At 32.5% G+C, this 25,252-nt stretch overlaps 1 protein-coding gene across 1 annotated transcript in view; it reads right to left on the bottom strand.

Annotated features, from left to right (window-relative positions):
* Reph (Regulator of eph expression) overlaps positions 1–25,252 on the bottom strand; it is a 234,767-nt gene that overhangs the window by 40,197 nt on the left and 169,318 nt on the right. The gene's annotated exons all lie outside the window — the stretch shown is intronic.

Raw genomic sequence — 25,252 nt, 5'->3', positions numbered from 1 at the left:
TGGAAATGTCTAACATAAGTTTTTTTTGCTGTATGCAAATTTAAATGAACGGTTGATCTTCCAGCTTTGATAATTTCTGATTTTTGGTTAAACGTCAAACTTGAAAATGATATTTTTAAAATTTGATCTGTACTACAGCAATGACCAATTTCAGTTGGAAAACTAGACATTTTTACAAATAATTTGTATTTGAAGCACTGACGAATGACTTAGGGTACAAAAAAAGATAATCTATCCACATTCAGAATACAATAAATCACAGAATTGTCTCACAAAATAAAACTATACCACCATGTTTTGAACAACAATCTGACTGAATTAAAACGATATAAATTATGTTTGTCTATGACTGAACTAATCTAAATAATTATCACGAGATACAATTATTTGTTATTTTTAAAATCAATTAATAATTATATCTGATTGAACCCAATAGACATTATTTTTTTAAATCATCTTATTTATTTATTATTATTTAAAGCGGCAGGCATAGACAATAAACTTTGCAAAAAGAGTTGGAAGGCGGTCACTCGAACGCTTCCAAGACGTGATAAAATTTGTAGACTTGCTCGAAGACATGAGTCATATAAGGTATAGAAAACCATTTTCGATTATGAAGTCAATAATCGACAATCGTCATTCAAAGAAAAACAACAGATGTCGTCACTCGCTTGTAATTTTTTGTTTGATTCTAAACTCGGCTAATTTACATAGTCTACATTCAAATTCACACAATAGATGACTCTTAATATTTTAAAATTTTCTATATATTTTTTTATTGCAATTTGAAATAAATACTTGAAGATATAGTTTTCTTAGAAGGTAGGCTTTAAATAATCGCTTAGTATGGAGCCTTCGCCACTGAGCTATACACTATCATATTAAGTATTATACTTATCCTAAGTAGTAAATGATTATGCAGTTCATTAAGTATGCACGGTTTTGCACTTCCGATATGAAAATGCATAACGACCAGAGCACGTGGAAACCAGTCATTAGTCTGCGAACACTTCACCCCTAGATTAGTGGTGTAGTGCCATTATAAAGATATTAATTTGCGCGATGATATCGAGAGGAAAATAAAAATGCGACCGTAATTCCATGTTACTTAATGACACGAGCTAAACAAGGTATTAAAACACGGCCGGTGTGGTCGTTGCACTGGGTAAAAGTATTTAGTTGCATACTGCTATAAATACCTACCAGTTAAATTATAACTAACTCGTTGCCATAAAACATTACGCGATATGAAATGCCGATCAATCAAACACATATAATAATATATAAGTCTTCATACATTTAACTTTATAAAAGTACATCTTACAATAATTTAAAAATAATAATAATAATAATAATAATTTAAAAATAATAATAAGAAATTCTGGTAAAGAATAAATGACTTTAAGTTCGTTTTTCAATTGACTTGAATCAAAAATACCAGAATAACTGTTTTTCAGGGATTCAAATAGTTTATCTGGAAATTTTCGTTTAAACGATTTAAATAGCGTCGGTTCAAGTAATTCTAAAAAATTTAATTTTTCAAATGAAACAAATCTATCGTTCATTTGCATTAAAATGTTATCGCAAACCTCCTTAAAAATGATTTTAAAATATTGCTCATCATTTAATTCATTTCTGCGACGTTTTTTTGGTGGTTCACAGAGGTTTTTATATTTATTATATAAATTACTAAAACTATTTTGGAAGTCGGTCTCTAACCATTTTTTAAATTCGTTAATTTTTTTAATGGAATAAGAAATGTTTACAGTTCTACTTTGAATAATTTTAAATAAAATATCCGTTCGGGCATAGATTTCGGAGAATATTCCTAAGTAAAAGTTAAATTCAAATTCTTTAAATTTACTATCATAAGCATCTGCAAAGGTTAAAGAATCTTCATCCCATTTAGAAGAATTATTCTGTATTGTCTCGAATGTCGTTATGAAATCAGATCTATTGTCATGTATTACGTTAAGTATACGAGAGTGGTAGTGCCACCTGGTCGATGCAACACTTGGAAGACGGCGATCCATTATTTCATTGAGCAATGCACTTCTCTTTGTAGATGTATTAAAAAAACTCACTAATTTATTAATGTGTCCAAAAAATTTTTTACATTCCGCAACATTTTCAACGGATCTAGATAAAACTAAATTTAAAATATGAGCATGGCACGGTACAAATATGGCCATAGAACATTTTTCTCGAACTTTTGATTGAACTCCGTTTAATTCTGAAGACATTACTGCAGCCCCATCATAACTTTGCGCTACCAATTTTTCACTACAATTAAACTTTTCTAATATGGAGAATACATGTGAACTCAAAACAATGGCAGTTCTCTCTGAACTTACGTCTACATAACCTAAAAATCGTTCTTCTACAGAATTATTTGAAACGTATCGCAAAATGGTTGTTAACTGTTCACGGCGACTAATATCTGGTGTTTCATCTATCATTATAGAAACAAAACTAGCTTCTGCAATTTCAGCCTTAATTTCTGAAATAATTACGGATGATATTGACGAAATTAAATCATTCTGAATCTCACCTGATAATCCAGAAAAGGCGCACGAAGATTTTAATGAATTAAAATGTCCTTCAATTACAGAATCGTAAGATGATAAAAATTGAAGAGATTCTATGAAATTTCCACGATTATTTGATGATTCACTTTCATCGTGTGCTCGAAAAGATAATTCTTGTTTACCCAAAAAAATTGTTGTATCTATCAATCTACGCATTATATTAAGATTTCTGTCGACTTTCTCATTGTGTACTCTAGCAATTGCCTTTTGTTGTTTATCAACGGCAAATTCGATTCTAGTTTTACCAAAAGATTCCAGATTTACGATTGAATGTAAATGTTTTTCTGTAGTCACATGTTTTACCACTGAATTTGTCAAATTATTTAAATCACTTATACCAGAATAATTCCACGCAGACTTATCTGTGGCAAATAGCATACATGGCCAACAATATAGTTTATTTAATTGACAACTGCCAGTCAAAAACGAATATTTGTCATATAAATTGTTGTGGAAATGTCTAACATAAGTTTTTTTTGCTGTATGCAAATTTAAATGAACGGTTGATCTTCCAGCTTTGATAATTTCTGATTTTTGGTTAAACGTCAAACTTGAAAATGATATTTTTAAAATTTGATCTGTACTACAGCAATGACCAATTTCAGTTGGAAAACTAGACATTTTTACAAATAATTTGTATTTGAAGCACTGACGAATGACTTAGGGTACAAAAAAAGATAATCTATCCACATTCAGAATACAATAAATCACAGAATTGTCTCACAAAATAAAACTATACCACCATGTTTTGAACAACAATCTGACTGAATTAAAACGATATAAATTATGTTTGTCTATGACTGAACTAATCTAAATAATTATCACGAGATACAATTATTTGTTATTTTTAAAATCAATTAATAATTATATCTGATTGAACCCAATAGACATTATTTTTTTAAATCATCTTATTTATTTATTATTATTTAAAGCGGCAGGCATAGACAATAAACTTTGCAAAAAGAGTTGGAAGGCGGTCACTCGAACGCTTCCAAGACGTGATAAAATTTGTAGACTTGCTCGAAGACATGAGTCATATAAGGTATAGAAAACCATTTTCGATTATGAAGTCAATAATCGACAATCGTCATTCAAAGAAAAACAACAGATGTCGTCACTCGCTTGTAATTTTTTGTTTGATTCTAAACTCGGCTAATTTACATAGTCTACATTCAAATTCACACAATAGATGACTCTTAATATTTTAAAATTTTCTATATATTTTTTTATTGCAATTTGAAATAAATACTTGAAGATATAGTTTTCTTAGAAGGTAGGCTTTAAATAATCGCTTAGTATGGAGCCTTCGCCACTGAGCTATACACTATCATATTAAGTATTATACTTATCCTAAGTAGTAAATGATTATGCAGTTCATTAAGTATGCACGGTTTTGCACTTCCGATATGAAAATGCATAACGACCAGAGCACGTGGAAACCAGTCATTAGTCTGCGAACACTTCACCCCTAGATTAGTGGTGTAGTGCCATTATAAAGATATTAATTTGCGCGATGATATCGAGAGGAAAATAAAAATGCGACCGTAATTCCATGTTACTTAATGACACGAGCTAAACAAGGTATTAAAACACGGCCGGTGTGGTCGTTGCACTGGGTAAAAGTATTTAGTTGCATACTGCTATAAATACCTACCAGTTAAATTATAACTAACTCGTTGCCATAAAACATTACGCGATATGAAATGCCGATCAATCAAACACATATAATAATATATAAGTCTTCATACATTTAACTTTATAAAAGTACATCTTACAATAATTTAAAAATAATAATATTTAATTTAAGGTAAATACTCAGCTTACTAGAGGCATTTAGTGGAAAAATATGAAGCTTGCAATTTGAGACAATTTACTGATTAATAGGTAGGTACGTGGATAGGGTATCTGAAAAATATTGTTTATTTAAAGTTAAAGACAAATTTACAATCCATAAAAAAGGTTATAAAACCCCGTCGCACATATAAACTCGTCTCGACTGCAACACGTCGAATTTGTCGGCGCGACATTTTTTGGTAGAAAAAAACATCTGCTCGTCTCATGTATCAATTTTTACTTGACATCGGCGCATGCGCAGATACTAATTTTCGTAGTCGGTCATTCGTTTCGGCTAACACAATATCATCACAACGCCTGCAAATTCTTTCATATGAAATATTTTGGACAGTCCATAATATCATATAATATTATGGTTGTCCGCTTTAATTAAAACAACTCTCCACGACATGTGAAAAAGTATTATTGTAGTTATCGTATATAATATATACGATAATTACGATATTAATAACGAGATTTCTAGGTTTTCACCGTGTGTACTACAATACCTTCTTTCCTCGACGTTTCGAGCTTGTTGCAGAGGCCATTCTCAAGATATACGTTATGATTAAGTATAGTGTATGTGTATGAATGCGAAACGCCAACGAAAGAATGTAGAAGTGCATACGGTGAAAACCCAGCAATCTATAAATACGATAACAAAATAACTGTGAGAGTCTCAAACATTATATTAGTTCTGTGTTTATTTACAAAATAATATAATATAAAATATACAAGAATACAAAAAGGGTGTTTGTGCAATGTTTTTTTTAAATATTGTTCACGGGCAGATATCCCTTCGAAGGTCTGTACTAGGCTTAAATAATAAGCACGACCCCATCGAGCGGAATCTCCGCGGTGCGTCAAAATGCGTAGCGGGCAGAACACGCACCGCGTTCGTTCGCCGGCGTCTACGCCAAGCCAGCGGGCCTGCCACAACGATAAAAATATTGAACCACTGGCGAAGTAGCGTACCGCCCCCTCCCGCCGCGCTCCCCCGAGCCAAACGGCAAGCCACCGTAGCACAACGTACTACGCGACGTGACGAAAACACGGAGCGCGTAGATGCGATTGGAACGTTCAGTTTCTAAACCGGCCATTGCGCGACCGCCTCAAGATCACGCATACAATATTATAATAATGATAAATATAAATAAGTAGTACCTGTTATCTAGTGTACACCTACTACAGATTTTTATTAGAATAATATCGCGTTGTATCGCTAATGATTTCATACAATAAACTAATACAATCGAAGATAGGTACACTACGCCATAGATTATATCAAGATTTTAAGTTCTATTTGGATGTTAGCTATCAGCTTTAAAGAAAAGTATATATATATGTATATATAATGCGCCCCCGGCTATGTTCAAAATTTGTATTGCGCCCTTCGTGGCAGCAAGGTTGCCGACCATAGAGTCTATGGTCTTAAATTATACACATACAATTTTACCTGTGCAACTTCACATATTTTTATTATTTGATTAATTATTTGTAATTAAATGAAACACAATTTTATAGTGCTTATTCCACTTTTTAATAAAATTCTGTACCGGTTTCCTCCTCATCAAGGAGACATTATCAACTGATGTTTGAGTTTAAATCAAATAATACAATGCAGTTCAACCATGAATTGACATCACATATTTTTGATTCCCGGGTTTCGTATTTCATTATACGCAAAAGGATAATGTAATATATATCCATCGTCTATACTCTATATCAGTGGTACCCAACCCCCGGTCCGTGGATCAAATGGTACCGGGCCGCCCAAGGAACATTAAATTATTTCCATAGTTTTGGATATCAGTGGAAGATGAATATCCATATTTAAGCTGTAAAGCTATAAATTTATTAATATAAAGCAAAGATACAACAGCAGGTTTCGCATTCGTTTGTTGAAAAAAACCATTATTTTTGTTAATTTTTAATTGTATCAGACTGTTATATGTATATCTGTTAGTTATAGTTATGTCAATCTGTCACAATATATGATTAAAAAAATATTACGTAAAAACCATTTTTATTTCAGTAGATATTAGTGGTCCGCGAAAAAAAAATTCCTTTTTTTTACCGGTCCGCAGGTGTAAAAAGGTTGGGTAACACTGCTCTATATTGCTAACAAATTGAAATCCAAATTTAAAAAAAAAGCATTTGCTATGACAAGTCAGCGAGCAAAAACCACGTGACGTAGAAGATTCAATATTCCATGTACCTATATAATTAATATTTTTGTATGTACATATTTCTACTGTTTAATAACATACTATCTATCTCTTTTTTTATGTCATGTTGTGAACGTCTTAAAACTTATAATTTGTAATATCCACAATATGTAAAAATAAATAAATTGAATTGAATTGAATATAGAATTTGGTCTAGTCGTGAATGTCTTGAATTACAAATATAATATGCTGAAAAAACATTACCTAATTCGATATTTTGGATTGACCAAACGGAAGAGTTGAAAAACGTAACAAAACTGTCCATCTATCTCAAAGTACTGAATCTTGCAACCATCATAAATGGACCAAAGACCAGGGATATGTGGAGGCCAAGAGTGCAGCGAACAAGAAACATCCGAGTCAATGACACGATGGCTGGCTGGCTCCTGGGCGCGGCGACACGTTCCCGCAAGCTAACGCAACCGACGCCGGGGGGGGGGGGGGGGAACGGGAAGTCCCGGAAAAACTTACCGGAAATCTAAATCGGTGTCGAAACTTTCCAAGCGAGTCACTTACAGTTAGGAGCTCTCGCAACTCCTCTTAAGCGTGACTTTATATCTCTGCCTATTTGTTTTGTAAAAGAAAGGGCTGCGTAGGGAAACGCGGCGTGTAGTTTTATAAACCAGGGGAAACGGGGCGTTATTATCAAATTATTATTTGAATTTTTATTTTTTATTTAACAATAAACATAAACATGTAAAATTGAAGAGCTGATTGATGATTACATTGATCCGTAAATGAGATCATATTCACAAATGATCCATTATTTACAATTTAAAGAAAAAATATTGATATTCCGTTGTTTAGTGTTTGAGAAGGTAAATAGAGGTCAGGTAAAAACATTCGAATAATGTATATGTGTAAAAGGAAATGGGAGATAATGAGGCATGAAAAAATATTGATATTTTTCTATTTTTATAAGTATTAAGCGTATTATATGCCACGCAAACACATTCGAATTAATGCTTGTTTACATGGGCTTAGTGCTAAACATTAGCAAGCACTACTCGCACTAATACCGCCATGTAGTAAGAATATTATAAGTATTCGACGTGTTAGTATTAGTGCAAGTAGTAAGTACTAATGCCTTGTACTAAGCCCTTACACGATTTCATTGAGTGTAGACGTTTGAACACCTTTTCACGGATAAATATGTAGATAAGTCATGTTTTACGTACACGTTAAGGCCATTGGACCCGTTTTTTCCTGTCTTCTCAGAATCGTGGAAATGGCAAGGACGTTTAACACGAATTGACACATAATAAACACTTTATTTATTTAAAATCTAATAAATAATATTCAAATAACACTTTTTGTGTCATTAAAATTTTCTGATTCGCTTTACTTTTTAAAATAAATGACAAATAGTCGGTCCTGTTTTCGAAATTGGCCAAAACGACTGTCACGCCACAGTGAATTTTTGAACTTAATAATAGTTTTGCAGGTATATATTGTATGAAAGAAATGGGTAAAACAATACATTTCATTGATTAACTCACGTACTTTTTTTAATTTCAGAAAAATAAAGATTTTAAAGCCATTTTAGTTTGAGTATACATCAGCCAATTTTGAATGATTTTTTCTCACAAAATAATATATACTGCACAATAAAAATATTTTTTTATTATAATATAACATTTCCGTAATACTATAAATAATAATTAACAATGAAAAAATAAATAAAACCCTATAAATTCGGTACAATTAGTGACGCTATATTACCAAAACACGTCGTACGTTTTCATGTATTTATCCTATTTTCAGACAATTTAGATATATAATTATTTTGCAAAATTAACAAAAAGAGACCATTTGATCGATTAATTCATATAGTTTTTCTAATTTCTCATTTCTAACCTTAGTAGGCTTGTGAATTTCAACGGGTGAGGACGTCTTTTTTTTCCAAAATTTTATCCGTCGCGAACAGTATTTTAACTCATAGAAAAATGACCTTTACTCGCATTGCAGTAACAATCAAATTGGCAAGACCACATAACGTAGACCAGGTGTTATAATTTGTGTTGACAAATCAAACATCATAAAATACCAGTGAATGTCAAACTGAGAAAAATGTAGTTATATTATATTATTTATTATCTTGTAATACAAATGGTTGCAGCATGTGAGATATTGTAAGATAATTGAATCTTATAACCACGATGGCTACAAAGAAGTCCTAAAGGTATTCGTTCGGTGCAACATTTATAAAAAAAAATATTTTGGACTTGAGCAGTTTAGATAAAATATAGGTGGACTTTAATTATTTTGATAAATACCTACTTGGTTGGGCTTAATACAGTTTTTATGTACCTGGGTTGCCATGTTTTGTTATTTTCAAAGGGACGTATCCAGGAGTATGTTTATTGGCATTATCAATAGAAACAAAATAATATTATTTTTCAAGGTCTATTTATTATCGATCTTAAGTGGTTTATGTCACAAATAGTAAATTTGTAGAAAATTTAAAGTAAAATACGTTTTCGAATGCTGTCATAGTAATGGCCACTGAAACATGTGTCATAATTTTCCTAATCGTCAAAATAATAATAAAATAAGTGTTTTGGGGCAGAAAATCACGTATATGTTTTATGATGTATGTATTTTTCAGATGGTTTGTGGTAAAATCTTTTTTTTTCATACTGCCACAATTCAACTATTCATAATTAATTGTTTGTTAAATTTTTCATTGTGCACTTTGACTTAATAGGTAGGTGATAAAGTTTTTACCTTACTTTATTGTATTAATTTATTGTTAAGTGAGAATTAGCTGCTTTCGTTGTCAGTGTGTATTTGATGAGTGCGCATAGTGCCTGACGATGTCGAAAGGCGAAACCAGGATCGCATAAAACGACTCAAATGAAATAGTACAAAACTTAAATCCATTAGAATTTAATATATTTAATGCCGAGTTGAATTGAATGGAATCACCTTAGGCATTTATTAGTAATTATTTAACACAAGTAAAAAATATATTGAGGTAAGAACCTAGTTCATTGAATAATAAAAACAATATTACTCTTTACATCACAACTGACAAGATTTATATGAATTGTATATTGCCTGAACTCATTGATCCTAGACTAACACGGTCGATGGATATAAGAAACCCTCAATATCATAATTATATTAGATGCTATCAATAGAAAAGAAAAAAAAATAAAAGATAATAATTTATAATAGTTATTCTAATACATTACATACCGTTAAGCCTGTACACTAATTAAAGAACCAATTATTAATTTTCTATACACACTAATGTTCCGAAATCCTCCGCGGCGACCAAAACGTACTGCCGTCAAATACACGTTATTATAATAATGGTTTCTTAAATCTTGATTGTTGCGTAATAAATTTAAAAAAAATTGTAAAAAGTTGTAAATATTCATTGAATTGCTTTCTTTTATGAGTCATGTTTTTATAATTCAATAAAAACGCAATAATAACAGAAATCTTTTATGCATCTTGTGAATGTTTTAAACTTATAATTTGTAATGTGAGCTCATGAAAAAATGAATAACTTTTGTATTCATACACACCGATATATATAAATAATATACCAATTTGAAACACCTCAGAAACATACATAAGTATTAGATTTTTTTTTGAAAAATATTTGAATTTGAACCCACAATATGATAGGTTCAAGAAAAGGTGTCACTTCACAAATTCAGCATATCAATAATATGAGGTTCTTATTTGGATGTCTACTATTTTTATTCTTATAATTTATTCTACCTACCACAAAAATGTTTATAAAATTTGTTAGGAAAAAAAATATTATTAATTCAACACTTTTAAAACCTCTGATTTCGTATCTACTCCCAGAAACGCTGTTTGTTTTTTTATGCGCGCTCGCGTATTGCTATTTTGTTGTGGCTCTTACGTCAAATTTGATTCTTACGAATGAACCCATAGGCCTTAACACCTCAATTATAACGTGAATAATCGTGTTGTCATTTTTTGTTCACAAAAGTTGTATAAATTACTTCAACATTCACGAGTAGGTATAACTAAAAATAATGATTTTTTTTTTATTTAACGCTAAATAAATAAATATACAACATGAAACAGTATTAGAGAGAATACAGAAAAAATATTGTCTAACATGACGTGTTAGATGTAGGTTAAAATCTCACTCGGTTCTAAAATGGAATCGTAGCAAATAGGTAGGTACTGTGTAAATTAATAATATTTAAAAGTATTTTTATTAAAAGGATACTTACTAACATTGTTCGACAGGCATATTACATTACCATTTATAACTGATTTTACATCTGAAAGCAAGTAAGTGAGCAAGCGTCGTCGGCCGGTAGTAAGAAATGTAGCATGTAGGTTATTTTATTAAACACATTTGCTAATATGTAGACCATCGTTTCCCAAACTATGGGTCGCGAGCGAATATTGAGTGGGCCCTCGTCACTGTATACATGAATTAAAAAAAATAGGAAGTGATAAATTTGATATTTCATTCAGTTATTTATAATTCCTAAAAATTGAAATAAACTTAAGTTACGGAAAATATTGTGATAAAATAATAATAATTTGAATTGCCAATGCACTACAGATGTACACAGTCCCCATTAAAAGTCCCCAGAAACCCATTTCAAGACGACTTACCAACTAGTATGTCAACAAAAGCAAGTGAAGAACTCGTTGATTTATCAGAAGATACGTCACTGAAAAATAGTTTCAATCGGAAATTCTGGCTCTCAGTTGCTGATAATTATCCTTGCCTGTTCGATGAAGCTATGAAAGTCCTCCTCCTCTTTACTACCTCATATCTATGTGAGGTCAGATTTTCGGCTATGGTTAACATTAAAACTAAATACCGAAATAAATTGGATATATATCAAACCCACTGCGATTAAAAGTAACCAAAGTTGAAGTTGATGCTACAACTGTAATGAAGAAAAATAAGAAACAAATACATCCTTACCATTGAAATAACTTTGTAAAAAAAACTTTGCAGGTGTAAGTATTTAAGTAATATTTATTTTTATTTTTAAGTTGTGTTTCTTATTTCAACAGTCTTTCATTCATATTGGTAACACTTATAAAAAATATTTTTTTTTATTTCAATTAGAACAAATATGACAGCATTAAGTAGTTCCACGACTCGCCACTAGGGAATCTGAGCAAATACCAATTTTTATGACCTCTTTTCTCTAAGACAGCTAAGAGGTGGGTCCCAAGATTGGAAATTTTTGTTAGATGGGTCGGAGCCCAGTCAACTTTGGGAACCAATGATGTAGACGATATTCATACCAATAATTATTCATTGCCAAGTAAACGAATGGCTATTTAAAAAGCTCTATGTCTTCACGATACTTACCTTCACGGGCCCAGACATAATAATACACAGGAACGGCACAATCATCCTATCGTGATTAAGAAAAAATAATATTATCACGCCATCTCGCCACTCTTGCAATATTATTTCAAAGTAAGGATTTTCAGGAACATTATTATTACGCGTATATTCGTACACCTGTCGCTGGCTGTCGGTCAATCCATGAGTATTATTGTCATATTCGCTAGGTTGTTATTATTTCATCTACATACTCTAATAATAAACAATTATATAAACAAAGATGTGTGCTTATATCAGTTTATATTAAAGTAGGTACCTAGGTACTACATATCATTTGTGAAAGTTGAAACTATAATTTAGTTAGCTAACCGTATAAAATTATTTGAATGAGATGGATTATTTATTGAAAAGTTAGTTTAGTATTGTGTCACAGGAGGGAATGGGACGATTTGACACCGCGAACTGGCCTCCGCCGATTGGCCTCCGGTTATTGGCCGCCGGTACAATCAGACACCGACCCAATTGGCCTCCGGGACGATCGGACACCGGTACAATCGGGCGCCGACCCAATTGGACACCGGCCCAACTGGCCAACGGGAGATTGGACGCCGCACGGCTGAATTAAATGCGCAAAGGAAAAGACCTACGTAACGACTTGGTAGAGAAAGTAGACACGACACATTAATGTGCTTCTATCTACTTAGTGGTTGTACCTTATACATTTTTCGCTTATGATTGATAATAATTATTACTTATGCTTTATGCTGTTTATAAAAAGAGAAGAATTCTTTCCTCGTCAGAACTTGAAGATGTGCATAATTAAGTAAGTTATTTATTGTGTATTCTATTCATATTAAAAATATATAATATATATTAATAATGAATTGGTTAGTGAAAATAATATCTTTCGGCGTTTTCTCGATTTCATGTTATTATAATTGAACTTTATATTTATTCATCATCCGTAAATAAGTATTTTGAAGTTTATGAAATTACAAACAATATAAGTAGGTAAAATACTTGAAAGGTACCTACATATTACATTATATATTATATTATTGTTTGAAATGTGTTAGTCAATCGATCTTTAATAATTAGGTACAATTTATATTAATCAAGGCGTTTACGTAATAAATAAAATAAGTCTATAATAATTGACAAACTATACCGTATTCAGTACCTACATGTATTCTGTACCTACATTATTATATATTATGTTGACAAAGCGAATTTGTATGTAGGTGCATATTATTATCAATAGACTATCGTTTGAAATAGGTGTTAGGTTTCTTCGGCTTAAAATTGCTTATTCCATTTTTATTACTAAACGTATTTTATAAAAAACGCGCTAACTCACATTACAAAAATTTCAAGAAAAGTTGACTCAAAAAATTCAGCACAGTGCATAGGTAAATGAATATTTTTTCATAGTGTGGTATATTTTTTTACATTATTTTTAAAATAACTGGAGTAGAGTGTACTAGATATTAATTTAAGTCGAAATGTTCATATGTTAAAAATTTCACCTTTAATTTAAAATGTGTACACATATTTTTGTTGAAAGATAAATAGTATGGCTAACATCAATACATTATTATAAACATTATTATGGACGCTAAACTAAGAGATGTTACGGAGACTTGAAGCTTTCGAGATGTGGCTGTATAGATGCATCCTCAAAATTTCTTGAACTGACGGGGTGACGAATGTTGAAATTCTCAATCGAATGGGAAAGGACCAAGAAGTTCTACGTAGTATTAAAACCAGGAAACTACAGTACCTCGGCTACATTATGAGAGGACAAAAGTACAGTATTCCCCAACTTATTATTCAAGGAAAGTTCAATGGTAAGCGTAGCAGAGGACGGCGCTGCATTTCGTGGCTTAAAAACCTCCGTGATTAGTACGAGTGCAGCTCCACTGAACTATTCCAGGTAGCAGACGACAAAGCTAATATTGCCTTGATGGTGTCCGACCTCCGCTAGGAGATGGCACAATAAGAAGAAGAAGATAAATATTTATTTCTGAAGAAAATCTCACAAATGGAAAATTCACTGTTGGAATATGAATACGTATAATATAACAAAAACAGTAAAACAAAATAGTAATAAGTAGCAGTGTAAACTTAATAATTATATATCCTCTTTGACAACAAAAGTCAATACCACCACCTGTCACCTGACCAAGGCTACTAAAAACCATCCACACATTATATATATGGTGGATACATGACTTGGGAAGATAATAAGAAAATGAATAATCTAGGGAAAAAAATTATATTGACTGGTGAAACATTTCACCAAGCATGGATTTATATTTTATGAGTTGTATTGTTTTGTGTAACTACGTCGAAATATATAATACCTATTATATTAATCACTAGGAAGCCGATGTTTGTAATAGGGAATTATTTTTAATTTATCTGTGGAAATACCTGGGTACGTGGGAAAGCCCCAGATATTTAAAAATAATCTGATCTAACTACCTCATTAGCTCGATCAGGGGTTAAAAAATGATTGGCCTTTGTCATGAGAATTATACAACATATTTTAATAGCGTTAAAAATATTTTTAATAGGACAAGAATTTCGAAAAATGTCTAACTCATCGGCTAACAGTCTAAGAGCCGGCTGTCCAGTGAAATCGTCCAAAAATATCAGCCAAATATAATATAAAACATTGGAGTGATCCTGAAATCGATAATTCAATACCTACTTTGATTTAAAATACAAAAGCCGATTGCCAATAAGTAACGCAATTTAGAAAGTGCTTCAGAGACAATTATAAAAGCATTAGCTCACTTCGATACAAGTAGATAGGACTCGTATAGCTTAGTGGCCAGAGCACGCATCTGGGCGCGAATCCTGTTGGATGTCATATTTTTTAGTTAGGTTAAATAATACTGGGTAATTATTGAGTTTGGAAGAAAATAAATCATTAAATCGACATTGACTGATTATACTGCAGCACGTTTTTATAAATTAAATAATTAGTATAACACAAATTATGACTTAATAAGTAGAATTGAACAGTAAACATATTATTAAATATATCGATGACCCAATCACATGAACCTTTTTTAACTGCAACCGGTTTCGTCCACCCAGAGGCTAGTATAGTCAGTACGATAAAAATTGCGTTTTATTAAATTAAATCAATAATAGGATTCATTTCCCCCATGAATTTACAGTTAACATAATTAATAAAAGAAATATTATATTAAACAGAATTATACGAGTGAACACAGTTTGAAAACCCCTTTTTTTGAGAAAAAAATAGGTTTAATAGTATTATTTCGATCAGGGTTGGCGAACCTTTTTACGTACGTGGGCCAAAATTTCCCTATTATAATTGTTCGACTGTCTGACATACCGAGATTCATGAGAAAAAAATGAAAAACAGTTTTTAAGAATGCTATTGAAAAAGTTTAAAGATTATAATTGAGTTCTTGAGATTCTATTTTCACTGTGTTTCTAGCCGAAGGCTAATCTTTTATTCCTTCGATAATTTTTTCCTTGTTTTCAAAATTTCAAGGAGTTCGTGGAAGCATTTTAGCAACGTTTCTTTCATATTATTATATTCCCTATCACTAACTAAGCGGTTTTCCGTTTTTAGCGATTATATTTGAGGTAAAATAATAAGCAGCTGTTTATATTTGAATGACTGCCGATAAATTTCACCAAGTTATCATCATTGTTGGATGAATATTTTTATTTTTAATCTGTCATTTTTGCCTGACTTTCGTTGATTGGTAAAAATAATATTAAAAACCGAAGAAAACATTGCTCTGTCGTCATCATTTTTTAATATTATATACTTACTTATAAGAACATTAATTTATTTGCAAAACTTTCTTGTATATTATTAAATTATTGTAGGTTTTTTTCTCTTTTCAAAATAAAACATTCGCGTGCCATGAAAAATCATCTCGCGTGACACTAGTGTCACAGGTTCGCCATCACTGATCTAGATTCATTCCGCTGTAGGGTTAATGCTTTTAACTTTTGCATTATCTACTTAGTATTAGTATTTTGAGATGTTTAAAAAATACCTAATGATTATTTACCTTTGTATACATAGACCATAATTTCGGAGTATATTTTCGGGGCAAATTTTCATAACAGCTAAATATGGTAAAATAAAAAAATGTATAATCCTCGTCAAAGACATTTTCTTTGATCATTGTAAGTGGCAATATGATGCAAATCCTTACTGCTTATTTTAATAATAATCTAGTTTATATTCTAAATTTAATTAAACGTTAATTTTTTTTTCTAACAGTGCTTTAATGAATTAAATTTACAGAAAAGATGATCGCATATACATTACAAGTTTTAGGTAGATAGGTAGGAAGGTACCTAATATTGTATTATTAGGTTCCTCCATTTATTCCTTTATTTTTATGGATAGTAATAAATATTTTGTGTAGTTTTCGTATGTTATTTTGTTATGAGGTTTTTTGAGATGAATATGTACGTATATTATGTTATTTAAATATCATAAGCAGGATTATAAAATACCCATACGATGTGTATTTATGAACTGCATTTTGTTTTTATATTATTAAAATGTATTGTCTAAAATAGGTTGTCATTGAAAATAAATGTATTATTATAATTGTCGTTTTATTTATCAATTTTGCTTAGCACTGCATAATATTGTGTTTTATTTTATTATTTAATATTGGTATTGTCTTTTCATCAAGGCTTCACTCTGTGAGTTAATACCGTTAAAGAAATCCATATGTAAGTATTATTATAAAAATATGACTTAGCAAATAGTGAATATTATTAATTACTATAAGGTTACTTTACATATTTATCCATCAACCAACCTACTGAAATATTTACAGCAGATTATTTTCTTAAATTTTTAAAGATATTTTTATTTACCCTAAAACACACTTTAAAATGTATTGTTTTAATTTAAGAAAAGTCTGAAAGAATATTATTTTCATTCAAACTGGCTCAATTTAACTAATAAACTAGAAACAGACAAAAAAATAAAAAACACACGACGAAATAAATAACAATAGCTTAAGTGTTTTATGGTTGTATTTTAAATCATATACATTTAATAAACTTTAAAAAAATATGTACCATATACGAATACATATATTTTGGTTACTTACTGTTTTTATTTGGTGTTTTTCCTCGCTTTCTGTAAAGTTGAGTTTCGCATAACATATACTTAATTATCCCCTTTATAGGGACACCTACAGATTCGTAAATATAAATAAAAATACGTAAATTTAATTGTGCACATCTTTAAAATTTTTCCATTATTTTTATAAACATCATATATATACTATACTTAAATAAAAATGACTAAAACTTCCAATAAAGTTACAAATTCGCTTTGTCAACATAATATCTAATGTAATATGTATACCTATACCTTTCAAGTAGTTTACCTACTTATATTGTTTGTAATTTCATAATCTTCAAAATACTTATTTACGGGTTATATACACATATCAAGTTCAATTATAATGACATGAAATCGAGAAAACGCCGAAAGACAATATTTTAACTAACCAATTCATTATTAATATTTGTTGTTTTTAATATGAATAGGTAGGTATACACAAAAATTACTTAATTATGCACATCTTCAATTTCTGGCGAGAAAAGAATTCTTTTCTTTTATAAACAGCATAAAGCATGAATAATAATTATTATCTATCATAATAAAAATATATTAAGCGCAAAATGTATTAGGTACAACCACTAAGTAGATAGAAGCATTTATTAAAGTGGCGTGTCCACTTTCTCTACGAAGTCGTTACGTAGGTCTTTTCCTTTGCGCATTTTATTCAGCGGTGCGGCGTCCAATCTCCCGGCGGCCAGTTGGGCCGGTGTCAAATTAGGCCGGCGCCCGATTGTACCGGCGTCCGATCGTCCCGGAGGCCAATTGGGTCGGTGTCCGATTGTACCGGCGGCCAATAACCGGAGGCCAATCGGCGGAGGCCAGTTCGCGGTGCCAAATCGTCCTAGACCCGTCACAGGATGAGTATGACAGCTGTTAAATGTATACGATTTAAAAAAAAAATACTGAATCAAAAGTCACTATAAAATATAAATGAATTACTTGTAGGTATTGTTGTAATCACAGAACAGATAATAAATAGAATTCCGATATGCTATAAGCTATATATACCAATACAGTAAATTTTGACGCAGGGTTTCGAATGTATGAGTGTCCAATGAAAATGAAACACGCATTATAGACGTGCAATAGTGTATGTGATACACCGGTAATAAATGAGCGTCAATGCATAAACCGAGAGTTGTTGTCAGTATTCGACGTATAACGTAACCTTGACACTTGTTTAAATGTACTAGAGATCGGTTGCCTGCTTCTCCTTAACCGTTAGGTATTTTAGTTCCCATTATTTCTGAGTTCCCTGATTATAATTAAAATATTAATAAAAATTATGCGTTTTGATATTTTTAACCGCCTCGTCTGTCGTGTCAACATCTGAATGATGCTAGAACCGCCATTGATAATATGGGTACTAACATAAAACTTTTAAACTTATAAAAAAATGTTGTGAATTCAATTGATTATTGTAAAAATGGAGAGTCTATACCTAAATCTTTAGAACCATCCAAACACTATTTTGAACACATAATTTGAAAACCCTAAAAATATGAATACCTACCTAACAAAAAATATTTTTGTAAAAGAATACGACGCCCAGCGGGACTCAAATTCACAGCCACTGGATTCGCGTCAAAGTGCTTTCCGATTGAACCATGTGCGTCCTATCTAATTTCGACGAAATTAACTAGCAGTTTTACAACTTGGAAGAGCATCACAAATTGTGTTCATTTTTGGCAATATATATAGTGAATATAACTAAACATTATCTTATGATGGAATGGGATTATAGCCCGAAACATCAGACAACATCGCAGAAGTAATGGAATTAAGAGTATATATTATTTTAAAAGCGTTACAAATAAACACAAAATATATTGTAAAATATGTTGTGCGTCTTATATTTTTTGTTAATATTCTGACGGAGAATCTGTCCTTTGTATTTTCAAAATTATGTGTTACGTTTGGGTATATTTAGTTTATTTGTTTGGAGAACCATAAACCAAACAAAACGTATCCTGCGGCGTCCTTGAATGTGACAATGAGCGTCACGCTTCTTGACAATACCGAAAAAAAGCGACAACAAAAAAAATGTGACGAAGAAAATATTAAAATTCGCGCCAGTGTCAGCGCAAAAAGGAAGCTCTCCGTCACGAGAGATACGCGCGGGCAGACGGGGGCGCAGACCGTGGTTGCCGGTTCGCGCGCCGGGGCGCAAAAACAATAGGGGCGCCCCCGAAAGAAGGGGCGGAAAGCGTACAAAACACTTGCGACGCCTTTCGATCTCTTCGTCCGGCGTCGGGGAGGGCGCGACGCCCGCCTTTTTTGCTACGCTTCTTTCACGACGCCTATCTGCGGCACACATCCCAAATGTGTATGACAGTTGTAGGCGTAGAATAATATACACTATAAACAATGCGGCATATATTATTTGACTCTTTTTTTCTATACTAGTTAAGATAATATATATATCACTAAATATCTCCTTGGCAAGCCACTGACCTATACTTTTAATACATTCAGTCATTACCTACAAGAACTTATAAAGTTGATAATTTTAATGATCGCAGTAATCAACAAATACAAAAACCGAGTATAGACATTTATACAGATATTCAACATTACCCGATATTAGGCGAGTTTAACATTAAGGGTTCAAATTTTTTACACTTTTATGCTGATATTTCTACAAATACGCTAAGTGATAGAATGTGATAGGAAGAACCTTGACAAATATTTTTTAATTGCCAATTAACGTAGGTATTTAAATAATAATTTTAATATTTTGGAGATATACATACAATGGGCATCAACATTGTGAATGTTGCATTAATATTAACAGATTTATGTTTTTACGAGAAATAGATGTTAACCACTTCTATTACTTCCATAATCTGAGTCCAAATACACATGTGAATGTGCAAACCCCGGCATTCGATCCTGGGACCCACTACGACATTATAAGCCAACACGATACCGCTCGGCCATCGTGAGGTTAGTGGAAGATAATCTTTGATGACATAATCAAAAATGATTATTAAGTTTATTAAAATATAATTAGAGATGTAGTTATAGGTACTGGTGACTTAGGTTAAGTTAAATAAACATATGGAGTGATGTTTGAGATACAAAAAAAGCTAGTGAATAGTTTGCCAGAAAATTTAAACCAATTCCAAGAATCGAGAATGCCAGACACGCTATGTACTGGGGCTAATCCTCATACGACCGTGCCAATGGCATGGTAAAAGTTTTCAATCAATCTATATTCTGGGCCTGACTGGTGATAACAACTTTTGAACTGTGGCAAAGTACGGTCAATTCCCCTAATCTCATTCTCATGTACCTTAATTTGGACAATTGTCTAAACCTAAACTCAAAACTTTTCCCTTGATATCTGACTTTCAATAGTTAATAGAGAGTAAAACTTCAGACTATGGGAAGTTCCGACTTATCCATAGGTTTGTATCCAGCGATGCAAGATAGCAAACGGTTAATCATTAATTTGAGTTGAAAGTATCTGCATCAAGTTACACGGTTGAAGAGTTCGCCTCAATTGCGACTTTCAGGAAGGGGGTTCGGGCGAGGAAAACGTCAGAGGGGCGGTAGCGGGGAAGACATTCGCGGAGAAGAGGCGGGAAAGTGGGGGTGTCAACGTCCTCGGTCTACAACAAGTGAGATAGGGTTGTCAATAATTTTTCAGCCAATAGTTGACTAATAAAGTAACGAACTCTTTTATAAGCTTGATTTGCATATATATCCCATTCCTAAACTATACTAACAGTATTCGGTATATTCATGCAAGGCATGTCCTAACTAAACTGCAATGTCAACGAGCTACTACAAGCTGAGGAAAATTTTGTTGCCTTTGATAATCTCTTAAGCACTGGTCCCTCCAACTTATAGTACAAGACAGTAATCTGTGATTCACGCCACATTTTATATACAGGCATTTTAGTAAAGTAAAGGAAACACATTAAAAACATAATTTTACATGGCGATTATGAATCATCATAATATTTTCTCTCACGCTGTCTGTGTTATTTGCACAATGTATTTTTTGCAATTAGCATATTATCTTTCACTATGTCTATTTTCACGTATGAATTATCAATCGTGACATTCGGACTTTACAATTTTCCGTTTGTTAACTACTACACATTCCATTTGTGTCTAGTTGTCTAGTGGGTAGATTGAAGACAATTTTTAATTTTTTCCATCGGTAACTGACGTCTGCGTGTGTCTGTCTCACCGCGCTCTAGTACCAAATGCGTGGTGCACCCATATAACGCGTTTCATTTGGCAGTGAACAAGCTAGATGATACGTCATCATACGGAATTACGATTCAATTTGAATGGCCATAACCGGCAAAATGTATCCTTGGCAGTGTAAAAGCTATCTGACGTAATTCTTTTTGGAATGGCAATAAAAACATCGCGTAGTCGGGAATCATGCAAGTACTTGCGCTTGTCGCGCGACAGATGACACATCGTGGACAGCTTAATGAGGTCACATGTATCTGGAATGCACGCGAGTTTTTAAGTGCTAGTCAAATAGCGCCGTCTGGACAAGGCCTATGTTTACATTTGAATTCGCAAACATTACATTTTTTTCACGTAGGTACTGTTCTGTGATGTATGGAAATTGGCAACCTTAATATTTGAGCAAACAAACATAACTTATTTTGAATTATTTGGAGTTCAGTATGTAGGTATGTATATTATTATGAAATCTTTCAGTGGGTTATGTCAACCTTACAGCGAGTAACCCTATTCCACTATCGGACGCCAGTCGAGCGCCACATCATACTCTTCTCCTGATAAGGGCACACAAAGGAACTCCTCCTTTTTACGCTGGCGAAATTCGGGCAATGCCATTTCATTCACGTAGCTTCGTTTAAAACATTCCTCGAATTTCTAGCTACATTTTTACTTTAGCAAAAAAAAATGATAAATACTATCGACGAAGTAACTACAGGGAGCCTCTCCCGGCAGACTTTCAATTTATATTTTCTTTGTTTTCGCAAATTCCGAAGCAATTTGAAATTTATTTACGCGCTCGGAAAAATACGAAATGAAAATACTCTTATTTATTTTCACGTCTCCGCGTCTTGTTTAGAAAACAATAAACTCATTAACATCTTTAAGGAATTTTCAAAGTCATCCATTATGTATAGGCACTACATTATGAAAAAACGTTCATTAAGTAAGCCCCGTGCACCGTGTGCCTATAATACCCACTACGGCTTAAATATCAATAATTAAGAATGTCTTAAAAACAATAATACAATTTAATCAACCTTTAAAATGCAATAGCAATCTTACATCGCAATCCATCGTATCCACAAAAATGCTGTAATATCTGTAAGTATATATTGTTAGCACTGTGATAATATGCCGATGCAATAATTTATTGTTAACGGCCCACGTGCTCGTCGTAGGTCAAAATTGAGTTTTTATTGTATTTTCAAACCATGATCCTGGACACTCCTTAAACGTTGTAGATAATCTATTTATATAATTTGGAAGCCTTATTATCTTTTATAGTTATTTTAAACATTTGATGACTGCATAAAGTATTTTTGTTACATAAAATAGTATTCTTTTAAACCTCTCGCTCTAATGTTTTAGAATATAGTCATATTTCGGTACATAACTGTGCAGTGGTGTTAAGATTTTTTACGTTTATTAATTTTTAAACGCATTTATAAAACTATTAGTATAATTTATTACGAGATAATTTTTGTAAAATATTCACGATAAAAAATTATATTGATAATCTCTGTGATCCCAAATTTGACAAGAATTAGGCATTTTATTATTCAAAAAATCGGCAAGATTAACACATTTGAAGATGATTTTAAAGATACTTATTATAAACTATGTCTTTGACATTCAAATGTGATAAACATCTTATGAATAATGATTGCTTTATAATAATTATTGACCTAAGAATAAGGTAGTGTTTTTTTGAAATACGCCATTTCTTTTGTCATTCCCCAGTAGTTAAGCTACAACATACGGCCGTAGCCATAAATTGACAAACTATACTTGAAGTAGGGAGTAAAATGATAATAACGCGCATGTTAAGAGGAAAAAATGTGGTCCTATGATGTATTTTACGCGAATTACGCGCAAACTACTGCAGTAAGGCATATCATGAAATAAATGGAGTAGCAGACCAGCATGAAGTAAAAAATAAGGTGAAACATCTTCACGAATAGTTTAATATAAACACTACGAAGCTGTGGTCAAGTTAGATTATCCACAAAGGGGGGGCTGGCAGGGCTCTAGCCTGGAGGCCCGGGCTCAGAAAGGGCCCGGCGTGGCGAGTCGACCAGATAAGTGATATAAATACACATCACAAATTCTCTTTAATGGTAAAAAAGTGCGACGCTATTGTTCTTCAATATTGTGATTATTTAAAATTATGTGGTTGTACGATTTAATTTTTAATTGTGTATCGATACTCGACAACTCCATGATTCAAATGGATGTACTTATTAAAATAAACAAAAAAAACACTAAATATATACATTAATTTTACCGCGTACACCATTTGGTACACCTACTGTAAAGCGTCACACTGCCTTTATCTTTAGCGACAGGTAGGGAGGCCCGTCAAAGATCCTAGCCTGGGGGCCCGCTTCAAGATGTGGGGGCCATGATTATGATACTCCAGTTACCTTCATTAATCATGTCATCATGATGAAGACAGAAGTCAGGATATCAACTTGAATACCTACGTAAACAATAGTACTTATCTAAATAAAAGTGCCCAAGTTTAACAATCCACATTTATTGAAAATCTAATACCATTGATTAAAAGTTAAATGTATAATTTAATTAATTCTTGTTCCAACACGAATAAGGTGGCGAAGATGGAGAGCGTCTGCTATAATAGGTATCCTACGAACTATTATTTCACAGAGCTTCATTATGGATACAATGCACGTTGGTAATAATGAATGGGCCGAAATTAAGCGATTCAATTCTATTTAGTTAATTAATTTGTATTGATGCCACTTTCGTCTTGTGGGGTAACTTTTACTGCGCATCAGCGGCGTTCGAGAAATTTGCGACCAAGAGGAGACTACCGTTTTCAAGTCAGACCTAAAAATACGATATATTATTTTATAAGTATATAAATCTAATTTCTTGAAAAAACATCAATTATCACATATCTAATATAGTTTTATGATTCTTCTTCCCCGTGACAGGATTGTGACTCAGACGATTTGGCCATCGGGCAGCCCCACGGCTTGGCTATCCACCCTTTCGCTATTCAATGACACGCAGAACCTCGTCCTTAGCGACCTTCAACCTGACCAATTACCACGAATTTTACCAGGTTGTAAATCTTGGAGAAAACTATAAAACAGAAAATGGAGAATCCAGTGCAGAAAATCGATTAAAGTCTATCTTGAGTTCGCTGATGATGGACCGTTCGTTCGTTTAGTAAGTTCAGTTCGTCTCTAGCTCAAGATTCTCAGCATCTGTCGCCAGTACCACATTTTAAATGCGTCCAGTCTCTATTTTCCTCTTGCCTTTACCGTCCGTCTCAGAGATCTATTATACAAATTGGGAAGACAAGAGGTTTACGATAATTTCAGCAGTACTTACTTAACATGTTGAATAATTACCTATGTATGTAGAGGTAGGTACGTCAGTTGTATATATAATACCTGAAGATGCCAAAAGCTAAAACCGTAGCAGTGCAATGCATGTTATGTCTTTTTTTTACCTCAGTCGATGTTGTTTTATATTTTTACAACATACCCCTCCGCACCTCAAACGGGACGACAATGTGTCCACTACCTGTGAAACAAAGCGTCGTAAATGGTAGCTTTCTTGTGATAAACAACCTCAGAATACGACAAAGCTATAAAAATAGAAAACTTCATTAAAAGGCGCATAAAAGATTCATTAAACCTTTTCAACATTAGTGCTCCTGAAAGGACTGTTAAACCCTTTGAAATAGCCCCGCACAATGTACGCCAATGAAGCACAATTTAAAATATTCTCCTCGGTACCTACGTGGGCGATTAAAGAAATGCGCAAGTTAACTAGCATTTAGTATAGGTATAGCTTTTATGCAATTAAATCATGACTAGCTATATGTAGGAACATATGTAATATTTATAAGTATTTAACAGGTTAATAATAGCATTTTAGATTAGTCTGTCCTCATACG

The sequence above is a fragment of the Rhyacophila brunnea genome, unplaced genomic scaffold (assembly GCF_057557595.1).
Source record: "Rhyacophila brunnea isolate RB1 unplaced genomic scaffold, BYU_Rbru_1.0 scaffold_11, whole genome shotgun sequence".
NCBI lineage: Eukaryota > Metazoa > Arthropoda > Insecta > Trichoptera > Rhyacophilidae > Rhyacophila > Rhyacophila brunnea.
This window is presented reverse-complemented; position numbering and strand designations above follow the sequence as displayed.